Here is a 6,307-nt window from a genome sequence, read left to right as displayed (position 1 = left end):
TAGCCCCCCTGCCCCCCCTCCCCTCCCACCCCCCTCGCCGCCGCCTGAGGCTGCCGCCGGGCAAGCCCGGGGCAGCACCAAGGAAGGTGGCGGCGAGGCCTTCGCTGCTCTGCTGCAGCAGGGGGCTGCGTGCTCCGGGGCGGCGGCCCTGGTCGGAGTGGTGTCACCGGCCTTCGGCAGGCGGTGGCACGGGCGTGGACCGGCGACCTCGGCCGTGTGGACGGCGGGCGAACCGGAGGTCGCGAGCCAGGGCGTGTCGGCAACCATGGCTGTTACCGGCGCCAGATCTGGCCGCCCCTGCATCTCCTGTCTCTAGATGGGCCTTGCCACGGCCAGATCTGGTCTGCTTTGTCGTGGGGCGCTGGTTCTCGTGTCGTTGGGGAGTGGTTGGCGGGGATGTGAAGACCGGGAGAAATCCCAGGCCGGCCTTGCTGGTCTCGATGGCGGCGACGCCCGAGGGCGTCGTTCCCTCCTTGGAGGCGCCCCCAGGGTATGTTCCTCTGCACCCTCCCCCTCCTTGCCTCCCGGGAGAAATCCTCATCTTTGATGGGCGGCGGCGGCGCCCTTGGCGTCGCGCCCTTCCTGAAGGCGCCACTTTTGGGAGCTAGGTGGGCGTGGGGTTTCTTGGAGATTCGGTTCGTGTGCAGCGGCGGCGGTTGCTGACCTCCCACGACGACGGCGTCTTCCTAAGTGCCTATCGGGAGCTCTCTGGTCGGCTGCGGGGTGCCTTGCCTGGCCCGTGACCTCCTGGGCGAGAGGGGATCGGGTTCCCCTCCTATGGCGGCCCTTCTCAGCCCACCTTGAGAGCTTTCCGGTACTCGCACTGCGGTTCTCACTGCCTTCTTGTGAGGTCTCGCTGCTGCTCGTCTTCGTCCTTTCCGACAGCTCTTCCTTTTCGTGACCAGTCTGTGGGCTTTGGCGGTGCCCTGCTCCTGGTGATCTGTTCGTGACTTGTTGGGCGCTCTTGGTTTCTTTCCAGATGCAGCCTGCCGGCAACTATCTCCCAGGTTCTAGGGTGAACTGCTCTCTTGTCAACGGTGCGGCGCCTTTCGAGCCAGGCAAGGAGGCAGGGGCCTTCTTTGACATTGGAGTTGGGCGGTTGTGTTGGGTCGGGGCTGCTGGCGATTAGGCGATAGCTTGCCCTGCTTCGTCGTTGGACATGTTGATCCAGTGTGGGCATTCTACTTCTTCCACGGCGTGCTGATCGCGTTGAGGACTTCTTCATCGTCGCGCGGTGCTTCTCCTGTTGATCTTTTAGCTTGGTGTGTAGGAGGCTTGTGAGCTGCTTTCCAGCGCCTTTGTATCTTGCCGTTTTCTTTTCTTTCTTGTGCTCGTTCCAAGTTTGTAATCCTGGCCGGTTGATGGCTTTGTTAATTCAAAGCCGGGCTCTTCTTGAGCCTTCGTTTTAAAAAAAATCCTCCTTGTCTTATGAAAGGAGGTGCTCCAGCGAAGGTTCCTGCCTCTCGTCAAGTGGCGCCACCATCAGTCTGTCTCGTCGCTTGTGGCCTTAAGTCTATGGAGGTGCGGTGGATCCCGGCCCTGCTTGTCGGCACGAGGGCTCGTGCTCTGTTCTTAGAATTATTTTATGTTTCGTTAGGGTTTGTGCCCAGCTCAGGAGGGAAGGTGGTGGTGGCTCCCTGAAGATGGAATAAGATTCTCCTCGCCTAGCCACCCTCCTAGCAGTGCGTCTAATATTGTCAGAGGGTGTGCGTCTCTAACAGATCTTGCAGGATTCGGTCGGTGCTTGGCTTTGCTAGATCTGCATGGATCCGTTTTTCATTCATCTGTGTTTGTGTGTCTACAGATTGGATCCTTTCGATCACACTTCTCTTCATCGGCGATGGTTACTATTCTGGTGCATTGATCTTATGTGGCCTTAGCATGACAACTTGTCGACTGTCAACTACAATAAGGTTTGTTCAGCTCTTTTGAGGGAGGGGCGACGACAACACACACTTTGGCCTCGCTCCAGTGCTTATACTGGCTAGGTGGTCTATGCACCAGAATGTAATTTTTTGTACTTTTGGTGCTCTTTGCACTGCCATGAATAGATCGAAAGTTTTTTCTGTAGAAAAACACATCAAAAAAATGCGAAACAACCTGTGGTTGAGATGGTTAGGTGGACAGTGGTATCCTCAACCCATCAGGGTTCAAATCCTGGAGCTTGCATTATTTCTGGATTTATTTCAGGATTTCCGGCAATGCGCTTTCAGTGGGATGAGATGTTCCCGTCGACGACGAGGCGCCTACGGTGACTTCGTAAATCTCAAGATGATATGCCGGCTCAGTCTTTCGGAGGTGCTTAGCACACAAGTGGGCCGACATATTAAAGTTTCTCAGTACATGTTGAACATCAAAAGAAAGAAAAGATAAGGCTAGCTCTTCTATTTCTAATAAAAGCGGCGCTACGATGGAGCACGAAAACCGTCACGAGTGCCATAGCTGAACCAGTTCTAAGCAGTCTGTTTCCATAAGCACTTGCGAAAAGCCACGAAGCTGTGCGAATACCACCCCATCTCGAAGAGCAGACGCCTCGGCAATCAACAGATCCGTGATGTGGGTGCAGGGCTTACTCGAGGATGCAAGGTGAGCAGGGAGGAGGGTCGGGTAGAAATGTACGATTCAGTATAATCGATTGCACAATTTACTACTGGTAGATTTATTGGAGTAAAACGTGCACCACGTTTTGCGGCGCTAGAACAAATGCGTGTAACTCCATGCCGTACCGACAAACAACATGCATGATGACAATTCCAACACACGTTTGTTTGTTTGGAAGTGGGAATGAGGTCATGTCCGTACGAATTTAGATTTGCCTTGGTCGGGTGCCTAACACGCGGCAGCATCTTGTCTCTGTGCATGCAAACATGAGAACAAAGGATGTTAGCCGCGGCCGTGGTTCGCACTAATTCACGCCGGCCGGCAACACAGCCGATGGCCTATAGTCTCATGCCGGCAACAAAGTCAGCGGCCGGCACCGTAGTCAGCCTTCAAAAAGGACATGTTTCATGCTGGCAACAAAGCCAACGGTCGGCACAGGAGCCAGCCCTCAAAATGAACAAGTTTTAGACGCCGGCAACAAAGCCAACGACCGACACACCAGCAAGCCTTCAAAATGAACGGATGTCGGCCACGGCCCGATGCCTCACCTAGTTCAGGCTGTCGCAGGCGAACATCTCCTTCTGTCGATTCATGAACCAAGCCTTCCTCTCCGGCGACATGTTGGTCTAGTCCACGCTCATGAACGCGAGTGCCACCTCTTTAGCTTTGGTGCCCGCCATGGTGGTCTCGACCTCGAGCTTCTTGAGTTGAGCGGCTTGCTCGATGTCAAGATTCCTCCTCTTCGTTGCCTCCTCCATGTCAAGCTTCCTTCCCACTGCGGTCTCCTCCATGACAAGCTTCTTCGTTTGAAGCTCTAGATATATCTTCATTTTCTCCTCCTTTTCTTTGCTCTTCCTCTCGTGTCTCACTTCCTTTTGGCTCATCATGTTCTCCAAAGTGCCTTACAAGGCAATGGAAGACGCATCACACCTCTCATCAGCGTTCAAGCTTGTCTTGACCCTCGGTCTCTTGAGCAAGTCTCCCTCATCAACCACGACCTTCTTCCCTCCTTTCTTCTTACGAGCGGCATATTGGTCTTTGAACTTGGGACAATCTTTGATGAGCGCCCAAGAATGCGTGAGAGTGAACGGCTTGTTCTTGTGTCGGGCCTTGAATACTTCCAAAGATTGAAATGTCTACATAATCATTGATGATGATGCTAATGTAATAGCGAAGAACATAACATGTATGAAAATGAAAAGCATGCCAACATGAATGGACACAAAATGAAAAGGCAAGAGGTTCATACCAAGTCACCAAGGCCAAGGCCACTCACGGGACGGGCTTCAACGCTCTCAAGTGTGGCACAATACTTGTTGCACTCTTGTTGAGTGAACCCCATCTCTTTTGGATGGAGTTGGCGCTGCGAGTGCTCTCAAATTGATAGGGGGCAAACTTCCTTCGCTCATGGAAGTTTTGTGAACCCTTCCCCAAAAGATGACACCTTTTTGCTCGACTCCTCTTATCGGATCTTCCCCTGTCTCAATCCCTATTGCAAATTAATTTGTCCTCCTTTTGGGTGTATGACCTCGTGCGGATACTTTCCTTCCTCTTTTGTGCCTCGGCTCTTTGGGTGAGCTCAACGCTAAACACCAATGGCTCTTGCGAAATGTCGAGCTCTTCCTCCTCATCTTCACAATACAAGTCATCATCTTCATGCCATGAGTTGTCATGGTCGTCTTCGTCTTCATCATGGCCAGCAAAATCAGAGTCCTCATAGTGGTCGTGGCCATCCTGGCTCCGGGTCTCGTCGTGATCGAAAGGCTGGACTTGACCGGCGTGCTGGAAGGCCTCCCCACGGCCCTCGAAGATGATACTCTCCATGAACGCCGAGGAATCAGGGTCGTCGGCTGGGGGCGTCGGCCATTCCATCGAACAACTTGCGGGGACCGACGAAGCTTGCCGTCGAAAACGGCCGGGGCTGCTTCCTTTGTGTTCCGTCGGACGTGTGGCTAGCGCCACTGTACTCTAGCGTCACATTGAGGTCGATGACACCCGCGGGCGTGGCCGGAGTGACCGCGCTACCTCGGCGACGTGGAGAACCGTGTCTGCCCATGGCCGTAAGGCGGCGGACTGGGTGTGCTGGACGAGCTCGGCGACCTGTACTGAGGAGGACGACCAACCGACGACGTGCTCGCCACGGCCATGGCAGCGACCAAGAGGATGGTCGGCGGTGGTCATGCCAACCCAAGCATGAGACCGGCATGCGCCTTGGCGACGATGGATTCCTTCTCGTCGACATCGGCAAGATGCCGCGCATGACGCAGGGCGTCGTCCTCGACGGCGTAGGCCGCATGCGCCTTCATCTCCTTCGCCTTCGCCCGCCGACCCCTTCTCTTCGCCGTTTCTAAGTTGAGGATGGCGATCTCCTCCTGCGTGCACTCCGATCGAGGATTCCTGGGATCCTTGGACCTTTCTTCTTCGCCGCGGGGCGTGCGGCCGCGGCCGCATCGCCGGGGTTCGTCGGGTCGTCGTCCATGGAGGAGGAAAAGGAGGGGGCACGCGGGAAGGTTCAGACGAAATGGAGGAAAGGTGGGATGGGTGTGTCCCCGACAGGGGCCGGAAGGACAAGGGCGCCCGCCCGCGCGCTGTACGATTGGCCGCAAACGCGACCCAAACTTAGGGCAGAAATGGATTCAAAGCGGACCGAAGACGGACATTTGTCCGTCTGCTCCCGCGCGTTGTGCCATGGTTTGTGTCCGTTTACCCTCAATCGAACACTGGCGGACGATTTGGGATAGTGCGTTGGAGTTGGGCTGAGGCACGAGACATGATCGGCATGCTTGGAAGCTAGTCCAACTCCAACGTATCGGCGTCCCAGCCTTCGGGGCCAAGTGACTTCGCGCTTTCCCGGATTTGCGCGCGTATGATCCGTTCTGCTAGTGCTGGCCATCCTTGCAGCGGCCACGACGAAAGACAAGCCCGAAGCTTGGCTACTCGATGTATGGATAATGGATCGATCATCGCGCGGCTGGACCTGGACTCCCAACCAGAAATTGGCGCACCGACACGCCTGTCTGTACACGTACGCATACCCGTATGACGCATGCACAACCACCGCCAGTAGGCCGATGCGACGCCGCACCGGCCCGGCGACGATGCTCGCGTCGCGTACCACGGCGGCGCGCGTCACTGTACCTGTCCAGTTACTTGCCAAGTAACCGCACGCGTAGCGGCTTCACAATCCGCACGCACGGCCGGCGCACCGACGAACGGGACGAGAGCGCCCGCCATTGCATCGGCCAGCGAGCGAGCCAACGGCACCGGACAGACAGCCGAGCCCGGCCCCCGCGCGCAATGCGCCCCGGCCCCGCCGCACCCACCGCTCCAACGGCACGCTCCTCCCTACTCGGCGGGAATGCGACGCGGAGCGGAGGCCCTATTTATACCTCGCGCCACGCCGTGCCACTCCCATCACCAGCAGCCCGCGCCTCCTTCCTCCTCGTCTCCCACACTCACACTCCCCGGCTCAAACTCGGGCACGCAAACCGGCAGGCAGAGAAAGTTGGCAATGGCGCCACGGGTTGCCACCGTCCTGTTCTGCGCCGCGCTGCTCTGCCTCACGGCGACGCACTCCCTCGCGCAGTCGCCCGCCCCGGCCGGCAACGCCCCGCCCAAGTCGCCCAACGCGGCCACGCCCACCGCCTCCCCCGCCCCGCCCGCCGCCGACGCGTCCGCGCCGCCCACTGCTACCCCGGCTGCCCCC

The 6,307-nt window shown here is 57.1% G+C and overlaps 1 pseudogene; it reads left to right on the top strand.

The window, feature by feature from the left end:
* Nucleotides 1-6,027: 6,027 nt before the first annotated feature.
* LOC119283973 overlaps nt 6,028-6,307 on the top strand; it is a 3,882-nt pseudogene continuing 3,602 nt past the window's right edge.

Source organism: Triticum dicoccoides, chromosome 4A (assembly GCF_002162155.2).
Source record: "Triticum dicoccoides isolate Atlit2015 ecotype Zavitan chromosome 4A, WEW_v2.0, whole genome shotgun sequence".
Taxonomy (NCBI): Eukaryota; Viridiplantae; Streptophyta; class Magnoliopsida; order Poales; family Poaceae; genus Triticum; species Triticum dicoccoides.
The sequence above is the reverse complement of the archived record's forward strand: the minus strand, read 5'-3'. Positions and strand labels throughout refer to the sequence as shown.